We start from the raw sequence: 12,775 nt of genomic DNA, 5'->3' as shown, positions 1-12,775 counted from the left end.
CAATACCAACGAGACTACATTCAAAAAACGTCTCATGACTTAGTATATTTATTTAAACACACGAACAAGCACATATTTAGCTATGTTGTTGCACAGAGTAAGCATACAACATATGAGCTGTTCACAGGCATAAATCATAAGCAAGACTGAGTTCTCATGTGCGCCCCTATAATAAATACGAAGGATTATAAAGCAGATGTCGCCCTCTACCTTATAGCTCTTGTTTTCCAAATTGTTTTCTAGAAAGTTGAAACTTAACACAGGCACTCGTGCGTAAACTTTTGATGCCCAGTGATTTCTGCTTGTAGGCATTACTGAAGGCTCTGTGCAGCGTCCCTTCGGCCCCTAGCTGGAACCCCTTTCATTTTTTTCACTGAACCTCCGTTCATATTCTCTTTCTTCCATCTTACTTTCCACCCTCTCCTAACAGTTGTTTCAATATTTTAACACTGAATGACCTCGTAGGTGCTAGAGCTTGGCCTTTGGCCTAAACTCTACATTCCAATGCCAGTTCTCATATGTCGCCTAAACTTGAAAAGAAAATACATCAATGACTTTTAGAGCTACTCTGATATCAGATGAACGAGAGAGCAGGCTCTTTGCCACGGGTTAATAAATCATGGTTTTATTTGTCTATTTTCGGATGTCAAGGACAATAAGTTTAGGTATTTCAAATAATATTTAGAGAAATTCATCCAGGCTTTTAAAAAAGATTACTCTACCTACCAAAAACCCTTCGTGTCAACTCTCTCTCTCTCTCTCTCTCTCTCTCTCTCTCTCTCTCTCTCTCTCTCTCTCTCTCTCTCTCTCTCTCACACACACACACACACACACACACACAATATGCAGACTTCCAGAAATATTTCCCTCAAATACACCAGCACTGAATGATAGCCGTTGTGACAGCATTTAACCCAAATCCGTGGCAAACACACGATTTAAATTCAGGTCGCGGCACATTTCAACTTGCTCACAGTTTAACTTCATAGAATATTCCCTATTTTATTATGCCGTCACATGTCCCCGCCATTCTGTTTCTCGTACTTTGGATCACTTCTCTGCCTGCGAAAGCGACGTTGGTTGATGGATACTGAAGTTTGGGTACAACTTTTTTCCCTTATTTTTATCGAGTTTTTGCCCATTGGTTTGTGGGAGTCGATCAGATTTCGGTGTGTTGTAGCATCCACGAGCATTTTTTGCTTTATGACTCCAGCAATGAAAGAACATTGTAGCAATCTGAAACTCTCTGGAATATCTAACACACAGAATTTACTTCAGAAAGAAACTGAAATCAGTGATACAGTATACATGGTATACGGATGGAGTAATGGAAAATAATGCAGCTCTGTTATGGCAAAGCAAACAGAATTTACTCCCAAAGCGAAATAAAGTCGGTGATACAGTATACCCTTATATAGGAATGAAATACTGGATGCGTATTTTCGGTTTCATCAAAGGGTAAAGACTGCCCTTCAATAAATCATCTTTCCAACAGTTTGCTCAAACGTATATATATATATATATTTTTTGCTTTTATTTTGGTTAGATATATGATTGCTACTGCATCGCTGTTTATTTTACACATAATATGTGCATGTGTCCATATAAATGAGAGGTATTAACAGCAAACGTCGTCAGTTTTGTAAAATTTAAATTCAATGCAGTTCCAATGCATTATTGGTGAGTTGGCACAAATGCACATCGATTTTGGTTAGGTTTATGGTTAGGTTGGTTTTGTTGGGTTAGGTTAGTTTGAGCTGTTTTGGTTAGGTTAGGTTAGGTCAGATGGGCTGAGTAAGGTTAGGTTCATGAGGTTGGGTTATGTTAGGTAGGTTAGGTGATTAGGTTGGGTTATGTTAGGTAGGGTAGGTGATTAGGTTGGGTTATGTTAGGTAGGGTAGGTGATTAGGTTGGGTTATGTTAAGTAAGTCAAGTAATTAAGTTGGGTTATGCTAGGTAGGTTAGATTGGTTTTGTTAAGTTATGTTAGATTAGTTAGGTTGGGTTGGGCAAATTAAGTTGGTTAGGTCGTTTAGGCTGGATTATGTTAGTTAGGTTAGGTCAGGTTGGCTAGGTTGGGTTGGTTGAGTTAGGCTAGGATGGGCTGGTTAAGTTAGGCTAGGTTGGTTTCGTTGGGTTAGGTTAGATTGGTTATGGTGGGTTAAGTTAGGTCAGGTTGATTGGGCTAGTTAGGTTCGGCTTTTATGAAATGGAAGGTAAGTGGACATTGTATGCTAACATGTTGAATAAAGAAAGAATACTGAAATGAACTTGAATATTGTTTCATTTCAGCCACAGCGATAATCACCTATAATGAGATGGAGAGAGAGAGATTGAGAAGAATGGAAGATGACCTAGTTAAAATGATGAAAATGTGATGAAGAATCTTAGATTCACAGACAAAAAATCTATATGGAGAGAGAGAGAGAGAAGAGGAGAGGAGAACTGAGATATTGTGTGTACTTGTTAAAGTTGCAATTTCATGCACAGCATATGTTTGATGAAATTGCTAAATTACAGAAATGCTATCCAAGACTTCCTGTTTACAACGAAAGCTTAAATAATAGATGAAAATGAATGTTAGACAATAACTACACTTTCTCCTATTATTCATCTCGAATGAGGCTTCTTAACTGAACAAATTATATATTCAGATAATCACTGGCTAATGCTGTCGCCATGTTGCATCGAGTCCCAGGAATCAGCTTTGCAATCTACCCAGTGGAGAACAAACTTAGCATTGTATCAACTAAAAGTTCAATCGTTCTATTCTCCATGCAATGCTTGCTCTTTAATCCCACAATTCTGTAACTGCTTCTTCTGACCCTTTTCTGATTTCTAGCAGCCTTCCATCTGTAAAGACCTTGAAAAGTCACGAAGGTACATTAAAACCCTTGTCTAGTAAGGTAAAACTTTCACCCTTATATCCTAACAAATGCCTCATTTTCGTAACAGAACCTTTTACCAGGTTTCGGTATATCTTCTAAAATATATATTCTCATAACCTTTCACAATACCTCTTTATTGATTTGATCAAAAGCATCTATGCCACACGCACCTTAGCCCTTTACCTTTCAGCTTGTTACATAATCGACTCATACCAACAACTTTAGCCACACACATTTTTTCTTTGTTTAGACTCACAATATTCTTTACTTATGAGTCCTTCTGTCATTTGCTGTATTTACTCAGTCAAAATCCTACCATATACCTTCCTGGGTATCTAAGAAATATGCCACTAAAATTCTTAAGGCTGCTTGCACATGTTTATATGGAAGACAGCAGTGGTCAGCCACTTATTGGCCAACTCATAATACCAGCTTGTACATTGGTGTGGCCAAGAAAGAGACACAAAAGCCACTTCATATCCACTCTTTGTCTGTGGTCTTCTATACAAACATGTGTGTTCCATTTTATTTCATTTTAGTGGCCGGTCACTTTCCACTAAAAATGTTGTGTGCAGGCAGCCTATTTCTTGACCACACACCTGTACAGGTTGACATTATCAGCTGGCCACTAAGTGGCTGATCACTCAGTGGCCAGCCACTTTCCACTAAAAGTGTCTCGTGCATGGGCAGCTTTAGTCACACCTATCATGTTTGCTTTTATACAGCCAAGCCAGTTTTCTGTATAAGTAAAATAATATTTTATTTTAGTCAGGATTTTGTAACTAAAAACTATGAATTCATTTGTCTGATAGGCGATAGCAATGTTCACAAATCTGTGTTGCAGTATTAAGTCACAGTTTCTGCAAATGAATATATTATGAAACTGAATGCTGGTCTAGATCATATGTCCAAATAATGTAAGTTAGGACTGACCACAATTCAACCAAACAAGAGAAGATCATGCTTATCATAGCTTCCCACAATGGAAAGCTTACAATAGATTTACAGGCAAACTATGTTTAATGTGAAGGGGGTGATAAAAGAATGAATGTCCATCTAAAAAAGAAAACAAATGATAGTTAGAAGACAGATAAATAGAAATAATATATATATATATATATATATATATATATATATATATATATATATATATATATATATATATATATATATATATATATATATATATATATATATATATATATATATATATATATATATATATATATATATGTATCTGTAATGTGACTGTAATACCCACTGTTATTGCAATTACATAGGTATCTTGTAGAAAGTGACCAGTAGAGAGAGGAGAGAGAGAGAGAGAGAGAGAACACAGAGTTAAATTGCATTTCTTGTCTGCTGAAAGGAGGAGAGTAAATAAGGTTTTATTTCCTGCAGTCTTATTTTTTCTAAGAGTTTTCCTTTTAATGAAACGACCAAAAACACAACAGTAATTGTGAGACAAAACAGCAGGAGAGAGAGAAAGGGAGAGTTTCCAGCAGGCTTACTCCATAAATATTCTCTCTCTTAGAGCACACATTTCCTCCCTCTCACGCCTTTTTACAAATGTTATTTACCTCATCCCACAATCCACCTAAAATGCTTCCTCTAGAAAGAATCTGCTTATTTGAGTAGCTTCAGTTAAACGCAGTCGAAAATAGCGATTATAAGTATTCTCGAAATAACAAAATGTTCCATGAGAATGTCTGCATTCTTTTCTAAAAGCAACAATTGTTCATCTCACGAATAACTAAATAGGCAAATAAGTCGTGAAATAAACAGTTGTGGTTTCTACAAAGAACGTCCTTTATAAATATGAATCCAGATGGGTATCTGGACCATGAAAAATAGAGGATAATTCCTTAGTAATCTTGGGAAGTCACACCACTTCCATACTAAAGAGGAGACGTGAGATCTCGAAACTGTTTACATTCAGCTCTGTGGTTTTATTGCATTCATTACTATTTTATACAAAGCCTCTAACATCGTGCCTTCATTTGTTTTTGAAGCTCAAAATGTTGATCAGCAGGTGAAGACTGTATTTCCAAGACCTCTGAGGAAAGCTAAATACTGAACTTCATCATGAAGGAAACTTGTTTCGAATTCAGCTTACGTATCTATTAAACCTTTGACTGCACCATGAAAATTAGAGCTAATGCGCTGAATTGCGTAAGAGAGAGAGAGGAAGGAATTTTCGACACATTCATTCGCTTTTAAGGGTTTCGCTCATATTCTCACAGCGTTAACGTAGAAAATATTGTCGAGTTTCAAGATGAAAGGAAGTGGACTTTCCACTAATTACGTAATCAAAAGGACGAAATAGAGAGAGAGAGAGAGAGAGAGAGAGAGAGAGAGAGAAAAGAAATTTTTTAGAGATAGAGTTCCAGAGGAGAAAAGTGGAAAGCTCTAGCAAACTGGGGAAAAATTACATGCTTTATCACTCCAGATAATTTCCATTTATTTAAAATGGGTCTTTGCTTCTTCAATTATGCAGTATAGTTTGTTTGATCAAATGGCAGCAACCCTCTTTTAAACAGGTTCATGCTTTTATCACTTCATGCATTTAAAAATTTTAACATTTCATCTCATTTTAAATGACAAATGGCGAGCTGTTAGCACAATTCACTGAAGAGAAGCTTCTTAAGGAAATATGAAAAGTAAAATAAATGTCAGCTTTATATTTATTATATTATTATTATTATTATTATTATTATTATTATTATTATTATTATTATTATTCAGATGATGAACCCTATTCAAATGGAACAACCCCACCGGAGCCAATGACCTGAAATTCAAGCTTCCAAAGAATATGGTGTCATTAGTAAGAAGTAACAGAAGGTAAAGGGAAATACAGAAAGAAGACCATAAATGATTCAGAGGAGGTTTCATCATATTCTTAGAACGATATCTGGTACAATTTTTGGAAAGAATTAAGAATGAAAAACTGATAAGTTTCTAAGAAAAACATTTCACTTTCATCATGGATATTTGAATGACGATTCTCGTCATTCTAAAAGGATGACACCGTTGATAAGTTACTTATTTATTATTAAATTGTTAATTTAGTTGTTCTTTACGAATAAGTGAGATCTCTTCTTTCTGTATTCCCATTTATAATCTCCACTTACTTCTCTCTACTGAACATCATATTCTTTGGAAACTTGAATTTCAAGTCAGTGGTCCCTGTGGTGGTCTTGTTCCATACGAATAGGGTTCATCTTCTGAACTGTAATAATAATAATAATAATAATAATAATAATAATAATAATAATAATAATAATAATAATTAAAGACAGATATGATCTTCATATTGAAAGACAACTTAAAGTACTAAAAAGATTCTTTACGCTCTGAGTTCGTCTTTTGGAACGAGATAGAAATTAAAACGCTGGGAAAGTAAAACTCACGATACAAGTAGCAGTAACAATGATATTAGAAGCAGCAGTGGCACTATATATTCACTCGATTCAATTGCAGAAGAAGGTTGAATTAACAATAATGATAAATAAGTGTTCGAGAAACATGGAATTGGAATATAAAATTTATGCCAAAGGCCAAGTGCTGGGGCCTATGAGTCATACAGCACTGAAAGGGAAATTGAGAGTAAAAAGGTTTGAAAGGTGTAACAGGAGGAAAACCTCGCAGTTGCACTGAGAAACAATTGTTAGGAGAGGGTGGAAAGTAAGATGGAAGGAAGAGAATTTGAACTGAGGTACAGTAAAAGGGTTGGAAAGAGGTTGCAGCTAGGGACCAAAAAGGACGATGCAAAGAAACTCAGGAGTGCCTACAGTGCACCGTGTGAGGCCCTCTGATGGTACTAGCCTCCTAAGGGCGTCCGAACAACATGGCATTCGAGAAAGAGAAAGAGGAAAAAAACTTAATAGTTTCTGCGTGGAAGACACAATTTGCCACAACCACTGAAAGCTTAGCTTGGAAACTGGTAATGGGAACTGTTTGCTCGTGTTCAGGTGGGTAGAACCTTCATTTCTCAACTAGGTACCCTTGTCTGCCCCCAATCGTCTGTATCCCGTACCAGGGTAGTCCTATCAGTGCATCTCAAACGGTGCACTGTAGGCATTACTTAAGGTTCTCCGCAGCATCCCTTCGGCCCCTAGCTGCAGCCCCTTTCATCCCTTTGACTGTACCTCCGTTCACGATCTCTTTCCTCCATCTTACTGTCCACCCTCTCCTGACAATTGTTTCACAGTGCAACTGCGAGATTTTCTTCCTGTTGCACCTTTCAAACCTTTTTTACTGTAAACTTCAGTTTCCGCGCTGAATGACCTTATACAGTAGGTCCCAGCGCTTGGCCCTTGGCCTAGTTCCTGGTTGGCACGTCTAGTCCCATTTATTCGCAGTTTTCCTTCCTTTTTACATAACAGAAATTCCCCCCTTGATAGTACAGTAATTCTTAACTGGAAAGAAGGCTATCAATTATTCAGAGGAGATATTAGTTCGTGGTTAGTACGTCTTGTTCCTCTTATTCGCAGTTTTCCTTTCTTTCCACTTACTGAAGAGCCCCCTTAAAAGTAACCTTACCTGGAATGAAAGCTTTAAATTATTTAGCTGATATAAGTTCCTGGTTGGTACGTCTATCCCTAACTTACTCACAGTTTTCCTTTCTTACCACATATTAAAAATATTCCTTAACTGAACGAAAGCCTTCAATTACCTAACAGATATAGTTCCTGTTTGGTACAGTTTTCCTTCCTTTCCACTTATTAAAGAGACCCACTTAAAAGTAACCCTGTAAAGAAAGTAATAACATCAGTTATTTATATGATATTAGTTCCTGGTTAGCACATCCCGCCCCATTTATTCTTAGGTTTCCTTCCTTTCCACATAACAGGAGGTCTTAACTGGAAAGAAGGCTAAATCAGGTCAGGATGATTAAGTCACGAATCAAGTTCGGAATACCGAACTTGCGTGATGGTATGCTGTTGGATTAAGCACATTTTCCTTTCATTATGTGTGAGTCTTGTCATTAGGTATAGCTCTCCCATTCCAACGCTTTTCATAACAAATATGTCGAGAAACAATTGAATTCTTTGCTTAAAATACCCGTTTCTGTTCAAATTAGCCTCATTTCCATCACCCACAACATGTGTATGAATAGCTGCAGGTCTTTCATTTTTATAAAAAGTTCCCTTTACTAGAGAATTGTCTATTTATTGCAAGGCTGCGAATGATAAAAGCATTATGGGATGGTTTGAGCCTTGTGTGACTAATCACACTGTCAGAGAAAGTGAATTGCATAATATTAACTTTTTTGTAGATCTGTGTTCTGCCGTCTCTCTCTCTCTCTCTCTCTCTCTCTCTCTCTCTCTCTCTCTCTCTCTCTCTCTCTCTCTCTCTCTCTCTCTGTCAAAAGTCAGTAACATTGCGGTTCAGAATTGGGATGGAATATAAATTTAGGCCAAAGGCCAAGCGCTGTGACCCATGAGGTCATTCACGGCTGAAAGAGAAATTGAGAGTAAAAAGGTTTGAAAGAGGTAACAGGAGAAATGAAATAATTGTTAGGAGAGGGTGGAAAGTAAGAAGGAAGAAAGAAAAAAACAGCAAAGGGTATGAAAAGGGTTGCAGCTAGGGGCCGAAGGGGCGCTGTAAAGAACCTTAAGTAATGCCTACAGTGCACCATGCGAGGTGCACTAACGGCACTATCCCCCTACGAAGACGATTAAGAATTAAGAGCCAAGATACAAAACGAATGAAGATAATATCCATTGATAGAAACATGAGCAATGAAAAGGAATTTTATTTGACACGAAATAATTCGGTTTAATGAATAAATCGTTGATGATAAGATGCGACAACACGTAAAAGGGTAAAATAAATATAGTTCAGCTAAGTGATATCATCGTGCAATGCGAAAAAGGTACGGAAGACATTTGCGCAAGTTACTGGCAAAAATCCCACGAATAATTGCAAGCCAGCGAGTAACATTGCAGTACAGTGGCATCAAGGAGACTATTTCGACGACTGTGCCAAGATATTAAAGAGAGAGAGACAGGGACAGAAGAATAAAAGTTCTTCTCGCTGCTTATTGAGAAGTTAAATGCCAAGGAACTTTCCGTTCTCCTCAAAGTATAAAGGAAGTTACCTCCATGAGTGGCTCGTTTTGGGACAATCTTTGAAAGAACGCCAAGTTCAAACGGCGTCGTTTACATATTCTATTTCCACTGTTTGCTCTGGGAATGACTTCACTTGCAGATATACACCAGGGGGAAGGAAGTGATTTTGTTAGGTGGTTTGCTTCACGATAACACAACACACAAACACACATACACACACACACACACACACACACACACACACATACACACACACACACATCAATTCACTCTACCTAGAAGTAATACATATATATATATATATACGTTTATATATATATATATATATATATATATATATATATATATATATATATATATATATATATATATATATATATATATATATATATTATATATATATATATATATATATATATATTATATATATATAATATATATAAAAATCTTAAAAACTACACATTAATTTTCCTCTTTTTTTCCTGATCCGTGATCCTACCTTCATAGCGTGTTTGGAGGAAAGGCCAGCGAAGAAAATCACAAAAACACAATGTCAGGCAAAAGATATAAATATATATTTTTTACAGGAACAAACTCTAACAATGAAATTGAAGAATTAACACAACAACCCTTCAGTATAAGCAAAACTAAAGAAATCAGTAAAAGAAGGCCATATAAAAGGAAAAATGCGTAAGTGCCAAACAATTCTGAAAGACTGACGCCATAGCAGAGGACCCTTGCCAACCGTTGTCCTCCAAAATTCTGAAATCTCGGTCACTCTCCAGTTTGAAAAGCAGAGATGCATAGCGAAGAATCCAGGTAAAAAAGTCACAAGTAGAAAAGTAACAGGAAAAAGTCAGAGGAAAAAAGTCACAGAAAAAAAGTCATTAATCTTTCCTAGATAGTGACCCCCACGGGTTTTAACCCGGTATGTACCCACCTTTGCGGCGTGTTTGGTACAAGCCCGTTGGGGATGACCGTAAAACCATAAACAAAAGACTGTAAATATCATAAAGATAATAATCCCAGAGAAATATTATTCCTAGATAACGCTCCCCAAAACCCTTGGGGTCACTATAAAGAAAGATCAAACATATTTTCTGTTTTATTACTTTAATGGCTTTAATTGCCACCTTGAATTAATGTGACATTTTTCTTGTGACTTTTTCCTAGGCAAAATTGTGACTTTTTTTCTGTGACTTTTTTCCTGTGACTTTATTATCGGTCACCTTACCGAATGAATCCTGGCTCGAAATTTCCATTAACGGGTTTTCATTTCCATTTCCTATTTGTATTATTCTAAAGCGAAATCCTTTATTTCCTCATTTCTGTAATTCTCCCAGTTTTGGCCTTTTTGAGTGACTGATTACAACTTATCTCTGGCTGTGGTTTTTCATATTTTTTACGTTATAATGCATCAGCCGTATATCATTACTTTTGCCTGTTTCATAATTTAATTTTAACCATAACCTTGTTACGCCCCTGATGGTCCCTAGCACGGAGAAAAGTTGAAAGCAATTTCAAAAAGAATATTCGCAAGCTGAGGTTCCCCGATGACTATTTGAAAATGCTTTCGAGTTAAAAGCAATTGCCTACTTCTGCAAGGTTGTACGAAAGTATGTTTGTGTCAGTTTCAAAAGCAATATTCGCAAGCTGGTGTTCATCGATGACTGTTTGAAAATGCTTTCGAAGCAACAGCAACTGTCCGGTTCTATAAAGTTGTTTGAAAGTATTCCACAGCTGTCCGGAAGTGTTTATGTGACCCTGGCGAATGGCTGTTGCCTGTGAAACCTTGTCGGCGATTGGTGTAGCCAGTATTCCAAACGTTTTGTTTCTTCTTGGACGTAAACTAGTTTATGTTTTGCTTATTACACGAGCAGCATTCAAAAAGGCAAGTAGATGGGATAGATAGTGCTAAGGGAAGAAGTGAGAATGAATGGGAAGAAACAAAAGGCCGAAGATTTCGGGGTGTCGTACGAAGAAGGCGGTGTCACAGGCATTCTGTAAGGTAGGTTCACCAAGAAAGAACAGCAGTTTCACCAAGGTTGAAGGAGCTTTAGACCTTCTTTTAGGCATTTACAGGCCTTGTCCTACGTCATTTTGAAGGACAATGATCTTTTTAACTGTTATGGTGATGGAGGAACGGATCGTATATATGTAAACAAAAGAAGACACAATAACAATACAACTATCTGCACACTATAATGAATTGCAAGGCATACTGGAAAGCCATGGAAAAGACTTTGTAGGCACATAGAAGGAAGTCTTCCCTTACTGGTACTTTGAATCCAGCAAATGCAGAAACATCAACGTTACCAATAATATAAACAAATGTCTGTCTCGCTCTTGTACAAAAGTTACAGTCAGTGGCTGTTAGTTATGATGTCAGTGACCTCATGCCTAATACAACGATCCCCGGTAGGGGGGTAGTGCCATCAGTGCACCTCATCCAGTGCAATGTAGGTTCTTTAGCTAAACGTTCATTGCTTTTACTGCGTTCATATTCTCTTTCTTCCTTCTTACTTTCTGATGAAGAGTTAGAGGAATTTATCCCTAGCTGCAATTAATTTCTCGCATTCGGATTTACTGTAGGTCCCGTTCTGTTCATATTCTCTTTCTTCCTTCTTACTTTCCACCTTTTCCATCCTAACAATTGATTTAAAGTGCAACTGTGAGATTTTCCTCCTGTTACACCTTTCTGACCTTTTTGCTCTCAATTTCCCTTCCATCGTTGAATGACCTCACAGGTCCCAGTGCTTGGCCTTTTGGCTAAATTCTACATTCTATTCTATTGTATTCTAAGGTCAACTTGAGGTTTTTTGCCTAACCTCGCTTTTATAATTGGACGTCCGCTTTTACAGAATTTCAAGTCTCACATCATTGCTCTTGCAACCTCCAAGAATTTTGACAGTTTCAAATAAAAGGACATTTTAAATCTAATTCCACGATTATGTATTTAATCCTCCTCTCTGTAAAATCATTAATATTCAAAACGTGAAACATATAATGATTTTGGTGATACCTTTATAATGATTACAGCGCATTCATGAAGAAATTCTCCACCACTAAAACTTTATAAACCTTAGCCAGACACTGAAAATAATCGTGTACATTTTACCTCATGTCATGTATGAAGCGGATGGTATTCAAGTTAGCAATCAATCATTATTATTATTATTATTATTATTATTATTATTATTATTATTATTATTATTCAGAAGATGAACCCTATTCATAATGAACAAGCCCACAGGGGCTACTGACTCGAAATTCAAGCTTTCCAAGAATATGGTGTTCATTCCAAAGAAGTAACAGAAAATAATGGGAAATACAAAAAGAGGAGGTCAGTTATTAGAAAAACAGATGAAATAACAAATTAATAGATGTATAAAAATGTAAGTAAAAGAGAATATTAAACGATAAATCGAGGAGAGGTGGCGATGAAGGCGGATGAAATTCAGCCTTTTTATCCTCCGGTAGGTTGGTCGAGATAGCGAGACCACGAGGTTATAAGAACGGAGCCGTGTGATGTAGAGTTAGTGTAGCGGCAACCTCTGGTGCGAAAGGATGTGTAACAGTACCGCGGAGTTGCTTGCCGTGTGATGGTATACCTCCTCTTTCTCGCACGAGGAAATAACATCGTCTGTGAAATATTTTGTTTGTATTTGTTCTGTTTTCGGTTCTGCATTACATTTTGCCTTTTATTTATTCAGTGACTGTCAGTTAGACATTTTGTTTTTTTACGCGGTTCACGGGAATTTGATAAACTAGACCTTGTGTTATGACACGTTCCATGGGAATGTAATAAACT

At 36.9% G+C, this 12,775-nt stretch overlaps 1 protein-coding gene across 1 annotated transcript in view; it reads left to right on the top strand.

The window, feature by feature from the left end:
- LOC136837888 (uncharacterized) overlaps nucleotides 1–12,775 on the top strand; it is a 269,555-nt gene that overhangs the window by 171,179 nt on the left and 85,601 nt on the right. The window lies entirely within an intron of this gene.

The sequence above is a fragment of the Macrobrachium rosenbergii genome, unplaced genomic scaffold, assembly GCF_040412425.1.
Source record: "Macrobrachium rosenbergii isolate ZJJX-2024 unplaced genomic scaffold, ASM4041242v1 13875, whole genome shotgun sequence".
In the NCBI taxonomy this organism is placed as follows: Eukaryota; Metazoa; Arthropoda; class Malacostraca; order Decapoda; family Palaemonidae; genus Macrobrachium; species Macrobrachium rosenbergii.
Note: the sequence above shows the minus strand (reverse complement) of the source record. Positions and strands in the feature narration are given on the sequence as shown.